This window comes from Macaca mulatta, chromosome 9, assembly GCF_049350105.2.
Source record: "Macaca mulatta isolate MMU2019108-1 chromosome 9, T2T-MMU8v2.0, whole genome shotgun sequence".
Lineage (NCBI taxonomy): Eukaryota > Metazoa > Chordata > Mammalia > Primates > Cercopithecidae > Macaca > Macaca mulatta.
In genome coordinates, this window is record NC_133414.1 from 66,147,553 (window position 1) to 66,162,181 (window position 14,629).

A 14,629-nucleotide genomic window follows, 5' to 3' on the forward strand; every position below is an offset into this window, starting at 1 on the left:
TCCCTGGGCTTCTGGTGTACCCCAGCAGTGTGCCTATTACAGGGATTTTCCAGAATAAACTAGTCTGTGAAGGCTGAAATAAGTATCTACCTCTTCAATTATGCAACCACTGATGCACAACCACAACAATCAAGAACAATGATGGAGACATAATATCACCAAAGAAATAAGATGTCAGGGACTGTCTGACCCTGAAGAAATGGAGATGTTTGAACTGCCTGACAAAGAGTTTAACATAACTGTTTTAGGAAGCTCAGCAAACTTCAGGAAAATATAGAGAAATATTTTAACTAAACAAGGAAAAATATGTGACCAGAATGAGAAATTCAATAGAGAAATAGAAGTAGTAAAAAAACATACAGACGTTTTGAAGCTGAAAAGTATAATGAACAAAATAAAAACTGAAATAAAGAGCATTGACAGCAGAATTTATCAGGCAGAAGGGAAAATTTGTGACTTCAAGACCAGGTTATTTAAAAACATACAGTAAAAATATGAATAAAAAGAATGAAGAAAGTTATGGACTTTATGGGACAGGATCAAATGAACAAATTTTTGAATCACAGGAGTTAAAGGAGGAGAAGAGAATGATAAAACGATAGAAAGCTTAATAAAAAAATTGTAGAAAAATTTTCAAACCCAAAGAAAGATGTAAATATCCAGATAAAGGAAGGACAAAAGTCTCTAATCAGATTCAATCCAAATAAAACTATCTAAACCATTATAATCAAACTGTCAAAAATCAAAGACAAAAAGAGGATTCTGAAATCAGCAAGAAAAAGCAAATAATGTATGAGAGTTTCAATATGACTGGCAGAAGACTTCTCAGCAGAGATCTTAGGAGATAGATAAAATATTCAAAGTCCTAAAGGAAAAAAATACCGTCAATCAAGTATACTGTACCAAGCAAAGTTGTTCTTCATAAATGAATGCAAGATAGATTTTTCCAGACAGGCAAAGCTGAGGAAGTTTCTCACCATCATACCTGTCTTATTGAATAAAAGCTGAAGAGAGTTCTTCAAGCTGAAAGAAAAGAACACTAACAATAAAAATAACATCCATAAGTATAAAATTCACTGGTAAAAGTAGACAGTCAAATTCAGAATACTCTAATATTGTAATAGTTGAATGTATAGTCCTCAATGAAGGTTGAAACACAAAACTATTAAAAATAATAATAGCTACAATAATTTTTAACAGATATGTCATATAAAATGATGTAAAGTGTGGGATTAAAAATTCAAAATGTGGGAAGAGTTTGGAGTAAAAATATAAAGTTCTGAATTTTTGTCATGAAGGGTATCATCAGCTTAAAATAACCTTTTACAACTATAGATGTTTTTTGTATGCCTCCTGGTAATCACAAAGCAAAAACCTATAGTAGATACACACACACACACAAAAAGGATAAAGAAAAGTATACATACCACTAGAGAAAATCACTTAACCACAAAGAAAGATAGCAAAAGAGGAAGAAAGGAACAAATGACTTATAAAACAATTAATAAAATGACAGTAGTAGTCCTTGCCTATCAATAATTACCTCAAATGTAAATGAATTAAAATTTGTAATTAAAATATATACAGTGGCTGTATGAATTAAAAAAAACCCCAAGACCCAGCTATATGCTGTCTACATGAAACTCCTTTCACTTGTAAGAACACACACAGGCTGAAAGTGAAGTGATTAAAAAAAAGATATTCTTTGCTAATGAAAACCATAAGAGAGCAAAAGCAGCTATATTTATATCAGACAAAATAGATTTTATGTAATAAAGTATAAAAAGAGATAAAGAATATCATTATATAACGACAAAGGAGTCAATTCAACAAGAAGGTATGAAAATTATAAATATATATGCAGACAATATTGAAGTAACTAAATATATAAAGCAAACAAAAATCAATCTGAGCCAGGCACACCTGTAATCCCAGCACTTTGGGAGGCTGAGATGGGCAGATTGTGAGGTTAGGAGATCGAGACCATCGTGGCTAACATGGTGAAATCCCATCTCTATTGGCCGGGCGCGGTGGCTCAAGCCTGTAATCCCATCACTTTGGGAGGCCGAGACGGGCGGATCACGAGGTCAGGAGATCGAGACCATCCTGGCTAATACGGTGAAACCCTGTCTCTACTAAAAAATACAAAAAAACTAGCCGGGCGAGGTGGCGGGCGCCTATAGTCCCAGCTACTCGGGAGGCTGAGGCAGGAGAATGGCATAAACCCAGGAGGCGGAGCTTGCAGTGAGCTGAGATCCGGCCACTGCACTCCAGCCTGGGTGACAGAGCGAGACTCCGTCTCAAAAAAAAAAAAAAAAGAAAAAAAAAAAGAAATCCCATCTCTATTAAAAAAAAATACAAAAAAGTTAGCCAGGCATGGTGGCAGGCACCTGTAGTCCCAGCGACTCAGGACTGAGTCAGGAGAATGGCATGAACCTGGGAGGCAGAGCTTGCAGTGAGCTGAGATTGCACCACTGCACTCCAGCCTGGGTGACAGAGCAAGACTCCGTCTCAAAAAAAAAACCAATCTGAAGGGAGAAATATACTGCAATATACAATAGTAGGGAACTTCAGTGTTGCACCTTTCAGCAGTAGTAGACAAATCATCCATATTGAAAATTATTAAGGAAACTTCAGACTTAAGCATTCTAGATTAAACAAACCTAACAGGCATATAGAGAATGTTCCATCCAATAGCCACAGAAAACATTCTTCTCAATGACGTATGGGACATTCTCCAAAACAGATGATATGTTATACCACAAAAGAAGTTTTAACAAATTTAAGAAGACTAAAATCATGTTAGATATCTTTATTGACCACAATGATATAAAACTAAAAATCAATAGCAAGAGGAACTCTGAAAAAAATCATTAATATATGGATACTAAACAACATGCTCCTAAGCAGCCAATGAGTTAACAAACAAATCAAAAGGAAAATTTAAATAATTTCTCGAGACAAATGAAAATGGAAACCATATACCAAAACCTATGGGATATAGCAAAAAGAGTTTTAAGAGGGAAGTTCTTAATAATAAACACCTATATCAAAAAAGAAGATCTCAAATAAACAACCTAGCATTGGACCTCAAGGAACTGGGAAAACAAGAACAAACTAAACCCAAAGTTAATGGAAGGAGGGAAATAATAAAGATGAGAGGAGAAATAAATAAAATAGAGGCTAGAAAAACACTGGAAAAGATCAACAAAACTGCATTTTTTTTGAAACGGTATACAAAATTGGTAAACCTTTAGCTAGGCAAAGAAAAAAAGAGAGAAGACTAAAATATATAAAACTAGAAATGGAAAAGTAGACATTACAACTAATAAAACAGAAATACAAAGGGTCAAAAGAGATTATTATGAAAAATTATATGCCCAAAATTGGACAAACTAGAAGAAATAAATTCCTTGATGCATGAAAACTATCAAAACTTAATTAAAAATAAATATAAAATATTAATGGATCCATAATGAATAAGAAAATTGTATCAGTAATAAAAACCTGTCATCAAATAAAAGTCCAGGAACTTATGGCTTCATTGTTGAATTCTATCAAACATTTAAGTAGAACTAATACAAATTCATCTCAATCTATTTCAAAATATTGAAAAAGAGAGGATATTTCCAAGCATTTTATAAAATCAGCTTAACCATGATACCAAAGCCAGGCAAAGAAACTGCAAAAATAGAAAACTACAGGTCAATATTCTCGATGAAAATAGACATAAAAATCAGTGAGAAAACACTGACAAAGTGAATTCAACAACATTTAAAAAAATTATTCACCATGATCAAATGGGATTCATCTTAGGGATGCAAAGATGGCCTAACATACATAAATTAAATGTAATACGTCACGTTAGCAGAATGAAGGACAAAAATTATATGGTCATTTTAATAGGTGCAGAAGAAACATTTGACAAAATTTAGTATTATTTCATGATAAAAACTCTCAACAAATTAGTTATAGAGGAAATGGCCTGCAACACAATAATGGGCATACACAACAAAACCTGTAGCTAAAATCGTATTCAACGGAGAGAAGTTGGCAGCTTTTTCCCTGAGAACGGGAACAAATCAAGGATACTCTTGTCATTTCTATTCAATATGATATTGGAAGTTCTAGTCAGAGCAATTAGATAAGATAAAGAAATAAAAGGCATCTAAATTTGGAAAGAAGAAGTTAAGTGGTCCCTACTTGCAGATGATATAATCTTATGTAAAGAAAACCCTAAAGATGTCACTCAAGAATGTTATAACTAAGAAATGAATTCAGCAAAGTTGCAGTAGTTTCTATATATTCACAGTGAACTATCTGTAAAAGAAATAAAAAAAATTCTTTTATAATAGCTTCAGATACTTAGGAGTAAATTTAACCAAGGAGGTGAAAGATCTGTTCACCAAAAAGTATAAAACATTGAAGGGAAAAATGAGGAGACAAATAAATGAAAAGATATCACGTGTCCATGGGTTGGAAGAGTTAATAAAATATACACACTACACAAATAACCTATAGATCCAATGCAATCCTTATTAAGATATTGGTGACATTCTTTACAGAAATATTTGAAAAATTTTTTGAAACCACATGAGACCCTCAATGCCAGAGCCATTGTTGGCAAAAAGAGCAATACTGGAGGCATCACACTACCTAATTTCAAAATACACCACAAATCCATAGTAAACAAAACAACATGGTATTCCCATAAAAACAGACACATAGACCAATGGAACCTAATAGAGAACCCAGAAATAAATTCATGCATTTACAGTCAATTGATTTTCAACAAAGAAGGCAAGAAGTCACAATGTGGTAAGGAGAGCCTCTTCAATAATTTATGTTGGGAAAATTGGATATACACATACAGAAGAATAAAATTAGACTCTCATATCACACTATAAGTAAAATCAACTCAAAGTGGATTAAATATCTAAATATAATACCTGAAACTATGAAACTACTAGAAGAAACACAGGGGAAAAGCTCCATGATATTGGTTTGGACAATGATTTTTTAAGTATGACTCCAAAACACAGGCAACAAAAGCAAAAATAGACAAATGGGATGACAACAAACTGAAAATTTTCTTTTTTTTAAAATTACACTTTAAGTTCTAGGGTACATGTGCACAACGTGCAGGTTTGTTACATATGTATATGTGTGCCATGTTGGTGTGCTGCACCCATTTAACTCATCATTTACATTAGGCGTATCTCCTAATGCTATCCCTCTCACTATCCCCCTCCCCACAATAGAACTGGGTGTGTGATGTTCCCCTTCCTGTGTCCAAGTGATCTCATTGTCAATTCCCACCTATGAGTGAGAACATGCGGTATTTGGTTTTCTGTTTTTGCGATAGTTTGCTGAGAAAGATGGTTTCCAGCTGCGTCCATGTCCCTACAAAGGACATGAACTCATCCTTTCTTATGGCTGCATAGTATTCCATGGTGTATATGTGCAACATTTTCTTAATCCAGTCTGTCACTGATGGACATTTGGGTTGATTCCAAGTCTTTGCTATTGTGAGTAGTGCCGCAATTAACATACGTGTGCATGTGTCTTTATAGCAGCATGACTTATAATCCTTTGGGTATACACCCAGTAATGGGATGGCTGGGTCAAATGGTATTTCTAGTTCTAGATCCTTGAGGAATCGTCACACTGTTTTCCACAATGGTTGAACTAGTTTACAGTCCCACCAACAGTGTAAAAGTGTTCCAATTTCTCCACATGCTCTCCAGCACCTGTTGTTTCCTGATTTTTTAATGATTGTTATTCTAACTGGTGTGAGATGGTATCTCATTGTAGTTTTGATTTGCATTTCTCTGATGGCCAGTGATGATGAGCATTTTTTTCATGTATCTGTTGGCTGTATGAATGTCTTCTTTTGAGAAGTGTCTGTTCATATCTTTTGCCCACTTTTTGATAGGGTTGTTTGTTTTTTTCTTATAAATTTGATTGAGTTCTTTGTAGGTTCTGGATATTAGCTCTTTGTCAGATGAATAGATTGCAAAAATTTCCTCCCATTCGGTAGGTTGCCTGTTCACTCTGATGGTAGTTTCTTTTGCTGTGCAGAAGCTCTTTAGTTTAATTAGATCCTATTTGTCAATTTTGGCTTTTGTTACCATTGCTTTTTGTGTTTTAGACATGAAGTCCTTGACCATGCCTATGTCCTGAATAGTATTACCTAAGTTTTCTTCTAGGGTTTTTATGGTTTTTGGTCTAACATTTAAGTCTCTAATCCATCTTGAATTAATTTTCATATAAGGAGTAAGGAAAGGATCCAGTTTCAGCTTTCTACTTATGGCTAGCCAATTTTCCCAGCACCATTTATTAAATATAGAATCCTTTCCCCATTTCTTGTTTTGTCAGGTTTGTCAAAGATCAGGTGGCTGTAGATACATGGTATTATTTGTGAGGGCTCTGTTTTGTTCCATTGGTCTATATCTCTGTTTTAGTACCAGTACCATGCTGTTTTGGTTACTGTCGCCTTGTAGTATAGTTTGAAGTCAGGTAGTGTGATGCCTCCAGCTTTGTTCTTTTGGCTTAGAATTGTCTTGGCAATGCGGGCTCTTTTTTGGTTCCATATGAACTTTAAAGCAGTTTTTTCCAATTATGTGAAGAAAGTCATTGATTGCCTAATGGGGATGGCATTGAATCTATAAATTACCTGTCAGACAGATATTTACATCTGCAGAGGTTTCTATTGCTTTTTGTTTAGCTATGCCCTGTCCCCAGAGGTGGAGTCTACAGAGGCAGGCAGGCCTCCTTGAGCTGTGTTGGACTCCACCCAATTTGAGCTTCCCCGCAGCTTTGTTTACCTACTTAAGTCTCAGCAATGATGGGTGTCCCTCCCCCAGCCTCACTGCCACATTGCAGTTAGATCTCAGACTGCTGTGCTAGCAATGAGGGAGGCTCCGTGGGCATGGGACCCTCTGGGCCTGGTGTGGGATATAATCTCCTGGTGTGTCATTTGCTAAGACCCTTGGTAAAGTGCAGTATTAGGGTGGGAGTTACCTCACTTTCCAGGTGTTGTGGGTCTCAATTTCCCTTGGCTAGGAAAAGGAATTCCCTTCCCCCTTGCACTTCCCAGGTGAGGTGATGCCTTGCCCTGCTTCAGCTCTTGCTGTTCAGGCTGCACCCACAGACTAGCATCGACTGTCCGACATGCCCCAGTGAGATGAACCCGGTACCTCAGTTGAATATGCAGAAATCACCCATCTTCTGTGTCACTCGTGCTGGGAGCTGGAGGCTGGAGCTGTTCCTATTCGGCCATCTTCCAAACTGAAAATTTTCTACACGGCAAAGGAAACAATCAATTAGAGTGATGAGATAACCTATAAATTGGGAGAACATATTTGTAAACTATATATTTGATAGAATGCTAATTTCCAAAATATATAAGAAACTCAACTCAATTAATAAGAATGAAACAAATAACTCAAAAAATATACATGTCTCAAAGAAAGACATAAAATGGCCAACAGATATATGAAAAAATGCTCAACATCACTAATCATGAGGGAAACACAAATGAGATATCAACGCTATGAGATATCACCTCACACTTGTTAAGATGGCTGTTATCAAAAAGACAAAAGATAAATATTGGTATGGATGTGGAGAAAAAATAACCTTTGGACACTGTTGGGAATGTAAATTAAAACAGCCATTAAGGTGAACAGTATGGAAGTTTCTTAGAAAAATAAAAGTAGAACTAATATAGAATCCAGCAATCCCACTACCAGGTATACATACAAAAGAATGAAATCACTATCTCAAAGAGATGTCTACACTTCCATGTTTATAGAAGCACTATTCACAATAGCCAAGACATGGAATCAACCTAAGTGTCCATCATGGACAAACAGATAAAAAAAGAAGTGGTATATATACACAAGGAGTATTATTCAACCATAAGAAGAAAGAAATCTTGTCATTTGTGACCATGTGGATAAGTCTAAAAGATGTTATGTTAAGTGGAATACATCAGGCATAGGAAGACAAATACCACATATTTTCTTTATATGTGGAATCCAAAAAAGTCAATTTTCTAGAAGTAGAGTAGAATGGTAGTTACCAGGGGCTAGGATAGTTGGAGGAGTGTTGTGGATATGTTGATCAAAGCATACAAAATTTCAGTTAGACAGGAGCAATACATTCAAAAAATCTATTTTACAACATGATGATGGTTAATAATATATTATATTCTTGAAAAATGCTAAGAGAGTGGATGTAAAGTATTCTTACTGCAAATATTATAACTATATTAGCTAATGCATAAGTTGATTAGCTAGATTTAGTCATTCCAAAATGTATATATACTTCAAAACATCATGTTGTAAATGATAAATACATATAATTTAATATGTCAATATATAAAATATAACAAAGGTTATATTTTTGTATATTTGAGTTTTGAATGTTTGTTTATTCTCTGCTAGATAGATCGATAAAGAGAAAATGTGTATTTAAAGAAAATGCAACTGATAACCTTTTAAAAGGCAACAAATACAGGAGACAGAAATTACCCAAATTTCCACCTGAAGAGTTCAGGCTGACAATTCTGGACAAGTTCCAGGACGCTGTAGACAACATGTTCTCTTTTACAACATATCTCAAAAAGGTGCTACAAAGATGGAAAAGAAAATGAAAAATGAACTGTGAACTCTCAGAAAATAACTCAGAGAAAATAAAATCTATCCGAGAGATGAATATCATATTAGAAACAATACAAATTAGAATAAAATGTTAAAAACACTTATTACAGAAAAGATCGTAGTCAAGGATAAGGGAGGAGATATAACATATACATAATTTATGTCCTTGAAAAAGACTACATACAATAGAAAATGTAATTAAGTATATAAACTCAAAGTTCTTTGGAAACAAAGAACATTGCTATCTTCAGAGCAAAAGCACATATCAATCCCCAGAAGATTTTGATGCGGAAAAAGTAAACACCAATTTATATCTTGATAACACTACTTAATTTAAAAAGAAAACAGAAGGCTTATGTGAGTAGTCATTGAAGCAGACAAAGCAAATTATATGGAATTTGGGTCTCACACTTTCCACATGACCACTCATCCCAGTAGAAAGAAAATAATTTTGTAGAAAAGTGTGACCTGATACTTAGATCTTTAGCCCTGTTGTCAATTTTAGTATAAAGGTAACAAAGAACATCTATGGATATTCAAGAAGTTTAAGACTGAAGCATCTAAGCTCCTATTACCAAAATAAACAAGAAATGATGCTAGCAAACAAAACTCTAATGAATAAGAAAATCCATGCAAAAAGGAAAAGAAACAACACAGAACTCAAGATATAGAAATCACGTTGAAAGCATTTGGGGTGGACATCTAATCCATTTAGTCAGACATGTAAGACATAACAACTATAAAAATTATGTTTATAAAACAGAAGGAAATTTTATATAAGTATAAAAAAGTAAAAGTAATATAGATAATATTAATTTTTAAGAATTTGAAGAAACACTGAAAGAAATGTCAATTTTCTCACATATAGAATAGAAATAGACAATAGATGCCAATATTGAAATGTGTGGTTTTAAAAGTACGATATCTCAACCTGATAATTTTTAAAAACAGACCTATTTTTTCTAGAGCAGATTTAGACTGACAGAAAAATTGAGCATAAAGTACAGAAAGTTCCAATATGCTCCTCAGCCCCACCTATGCATAACCTTCCCCACTATTGACATCCCCCACATCCCCAAATGGTACATTGTTAAAACAGATGAGTCGGCGGGGGGTGTTGGCTCACACTTGTAATCTCGGGCACTTAGGGAAGCTGAGGCGGGCGGATCATGAGGTCAGGAGATCGAGACAATCTTGGCCAACCTAGTGAAACCACGTCTCTACTAAAAATACAAAAATTAGCCGGGCATGGTGGCATGCGCCTGTAGTCCCAGCTACTCAGGAGGCTGAGGCAGGAGAATCGCTTGAACTCAGGAGGTGGAGGTGGCAGTGAGCCAAGACTGTGCAATTGCATTGCAGCCTGGGCAACAGAGAGAGGCTCTGTTTCCAAAAACAAACAAAAACAAAAACAAAAAACCCCAAAAAACTGATGAGTCTACATTAATGCATTATCATCCAAAGTCCATAGTTTACATTATGGTTTATTCTCGGTGCTGTGCATTCTTTTTTCTTTTTCTTTTTCTTTTTTTTTTTTTTTTGAGACAGAGTCTTACTCTGTTGCCCAAGCTGGAGTGCAGTGGCATGATCCACAACCTCCGCCTCCCGGGTTCTAGAGATTCTCCTGCCTCAACCTCCCTAGTTGGTGGGACTACAGGCATGCGCCACCATGCCTGGCTAATTTTTGTATTTTTAGTAGAGACAAGGTTTCACTATGTTGGCAAGGCTGGTCTCAAACTCCCGACCTTGTGATCTGCCATTCTATTCACCATTGTAGTTCAACCTGTTAATTTTTAGTATAATTTTTCTAAACTTTAGAGGCATATTTGGGAACTAAATATTGCTCTTATAGGATATTATTCGGGATTGGTGGGGATAACTTGTAGTAATACACAATTTCACAATCTCAGTGTCTGACTATAACGAGGCTATGTTTTCCTCTTGTAAAGTCAGCTATAGGTCTCAGCATCTGCATCCATTAAATTTCATCATGTAGCAGCGTTGTCCAGATTATGTAGCCTCCCTGATGAATAAGGTAAGGAAAAAGATTGTTAGGGAAGCATATGTGATAGTTGGATTCTTCGGTCTGGAAGTCACATTATCACTCCCAATCCCTGTGTTACTCTGTTCTTGCATTGCTATAAGGGAATACCTAAGGCTGGATAATTTATAAAGAAAAGAGGTTTAATTGGCTCATCATTCTGTGGGCTGTACAAGCATGGCACCATCATCTGCCTGGCTTCTGGGGAAGCCTCAGGCAGCTTTATTCATGGTAAAAGCAAAGACGGCGCAGACACATCATATGGTCAGAGCAAGAGCAAGAGTAAGGTTGTGGGGAGGTGCCACACACTTTTAAATAACCAGATCTCACAAGAGAACTCATTCACTACTACAAGGATAGAACCAAGCCCTAAGAGATCTGCCTCTGTAACCCAAACTCTTCCCACAATACGATTCAAGGTGAGATTTAGAGAGTACACATACCCATCCCCTGAGTGGCCAAATCACATGGTCCTATCAATCAGCAAAGGAGCATAGTGCAGTACAAATCTCCCCTGAGCACAGGACAGAAAAATCAGATCTGTTCAGAACTAGAAGCCTGTTCCAAAGTAAGAATACTCACTCTCTGAAGCTCAGTAACTCCATTTGTTTTACATTAACACTTTTTTTTTGGTTTCACTTAAATTCAGTTGAATTCCAAGTTAACTAAGTTAGTTAACAAGAACAGAATTATATAGTTTTTCATAAATAATATTTACTAAATGTTTGTTATTGTTCTTGTTGTTTGTTTTTTTGACACAGGGTCTTACTCTGTCACCCATGCTGGAGTGCAGTGGCATGATTGTGACTCACTGCAGCTTCACCTCCTGGGCTCAGGAAATCCTCCTGCTTCAGCCTTCCAAGTAGCTGGGACCACAGGCACACCACCACATTCAGCTAATTTTTAAAATTACTTGTAGAGATAGGGTCTCCCTATGATGCTTGGGCTGATACCGAATGTTAATGGCTATTTATGAGTATTAGAATGTTAATCTTCTTTATTGTTCTTTAAACTATCAGTATGTAGTATTTTTACAAAAAAAGTATGTTTATAAATTTGATATAATAATACTTTGTATGACTTAAAAATTTTGAAGGAAATAGAAGAAGAAAAGTATCATACATAAAAGCTGAAGTGCATTGTGGGTCTGATATTGGTTTCCAACATTGCCTCTTAATATGCAGCATATTTATTTCTGACTTTATGTATTGCTTCTCATAGTTAATGATGGTGATAATTATGATAAAAGCACTACAGTTTATAGAACTTCTTGCCTATTTGCTGCTTCCAGAAACAGCATACTCTGATAGCTGGCAGACACATCGCTATCTTACTGAGTTAATTTTCATATGGTAAAGTATGATATCCTTTAAGCTAGCACAATCCACTCATTTTTCACAAACCCAAGGACCAACTCTGGGCACCTCGATACATTAAGCCAGTTCTCCCAGACCATCTCCACTATTTCTGACCTGTTTCCATTTATATCAAGTTCATATATAGTTTTGAAACTTGGCTTTTGATCATAGTACATCTATTTCCCCATCTGGTCTACACAACTGCTATCTCTGACTTCATTTAAATGGCTTTGTTGGAACTTTTTTTCCTTAACTTTTCTCCTGTCTCACATAACAAACCCTTCCCATGTTCAGCCACAGAAGCCCAACTCTCTGTCCTAGCCCACCAGCTGAGACTCTAGAATACTGCACATTGTCTTTTAATGAAGAAGCTTCAATTAGAGGCCACATACGATACTGGTTAAGCACCTACTGTTTGAATAATCTAAGCTTGGTCCCAATCCAAGTTCTGACTTACTAGCATATGGGCTAGGAACCTTCAGTTGCCTGGTCTGTTTGATGGAGATCAGCATGTCTTCCTCTTACGGCTGTTTTATCAATAAAATGAGACGACTTACATAAGCACTCATCATAATGTAAGCTATAGGAAAAATGTTCACTAAGATTGGCTTTTATTTATTATCAAATACCAAAAGCAAGTATTTTTTCCTAGGAAATCGAAAGTAGGGCAAATTCTAGAGTGAAATTGCTCTTTCCAGACTAACTTTAAAATAGGCTTTTACTTCTAAGTCCTTGAGAAGTGGTGGATGAAACCGACTGTACTGTTTGGTAGGTACTGTTTGAGTACCTACCAATACTTTAAACCGCATTTTCCTGCTCTCTGAAAGACATTTTAAATTGCCCCATAGGTAATTCTCACTTCTCAGAAATTTGTTTTAGTCCGTTTCCGTGAGACATTTCCTCTTCATGGCCAAAATGTGGATAAAGAAGCTTTCCCATCACAGAGCAACATGAGACAACTACAAATAGGAAGACGCTGTTTATGGTGCATATTTCTTTTGGCAGAATCATTGTCACATATCTGACTCAACACTTATTTCTAGAAGAACAAGTTGTTCAGGAAGGAAATCTATTTCCATAGCTAAAATGGAAGTTTTATTTAAGAAGTGCGATTGGAATAAATCACACAAGAGAAAGTGGTTAAAGTGCACAGCTGCTGGTTTCAAATTTAACACTATTTGTATATGAAAAAGTGGTTGGGAAAGTTTTACTTTTACTTCTGGACCCACTGGGTAGCCTCAGGGCACGTGACAGTGTTCTCTATTCCTAGTTATGTTTGCAAGGGTAAAACATAGAAGTTCTGTGGCTTTCAAACACACAAGCAACAACCACTACACAAAAACCTATGGCGCTTCTTGGGTTGGGATTTTGAGATTGAACCCTAGGCGTTTCCTAAGCAAAACGAGTGAGTATTGCTATGTTAGACAAAAACAGAATAGAAGGGAATGTGTATCTGAGTGGATCTAGAGCTGTGTGGAGATTAAGGTATCAGACCTAAGGTTGTATTTTGGGGGTCTCCCGGACAGAAACCCATAGGCTTTTGGCACACTCTCTGGAGTTGATAGCAAATGTCTCACTGCCTTGTCCTCTAACTCTGCTGACCTCAATCTTTTCACATCTTTTTCTTCCTCCCTTTTCTAATTCCTCTTCTATTTTTCCCCTTTTATTTTCTGTCTATATATCTCAGCAACTACCATGTTTCTTCATGTTTTCTGAAACCTCTTTTTCTTCTTTTTCCCAATCGTTTTCCCCCATATTTTCTATCCTCTCATTACCTCATCCTATATCTATTTCTCTTTATTTACTATGTTCTCTTCCCTTTACCAATTGAATAAGGGACAGAAAATATGCCTTCCCGTGACTGTCAAACACTGCTGCTTTTCCATGAAGGCTCACCTGGCTCTGCAGCCAGGAGTAATTTATTTTCCTAATTTTTTCTGGCACTTTGTCATCTGATTTTTTCCTGCCTCCCTCCTTCTAGCAATGTGAGCACCTCTCCACTCTTGTATATTACAGTGGAAGCTCCTTGCACATAAGCACAGTATCTTTCCATCATTCTTTTTTTCAAAGAAAAGTTTATATACTGGCTTGCAATTGGTAGAAATATTTACTCAATAAGTATTCAGAATATACATATAAAATTGTTAATGTGACAATTTAAAATGTTTTCAGAGGTTGCAAGTTTTAATTTGCTGGTAAAATTCTACAAATAGCTCTCTATGTTCTCCTAATTTATTTTAAGGATACATTTCCAAGAGAATGTTGTTTTTGCAAATACTTATTATTTAGATATTACGGATTTTAAACCAATGTAACCACTGAATTTGTCATTAAGTATACTGGGGCCTAAATGAATGTAACGGGGACTGGATAGGGAAGGGGAGAAGAGAATGATTTAGACCATGGTTCTAGGACAAAAAGAAATGTTTGGGCTCTAAGGCATCCCACATGACAGCTGTAGTATAGCCCAAATGACAATATCTGAGAGACTTTGATGAATCCACTTTATTGTTCGATTTCAGGTTTCTAAGAGGAGCTCAATAAATATCTCTTCTTCATCTCCTCTT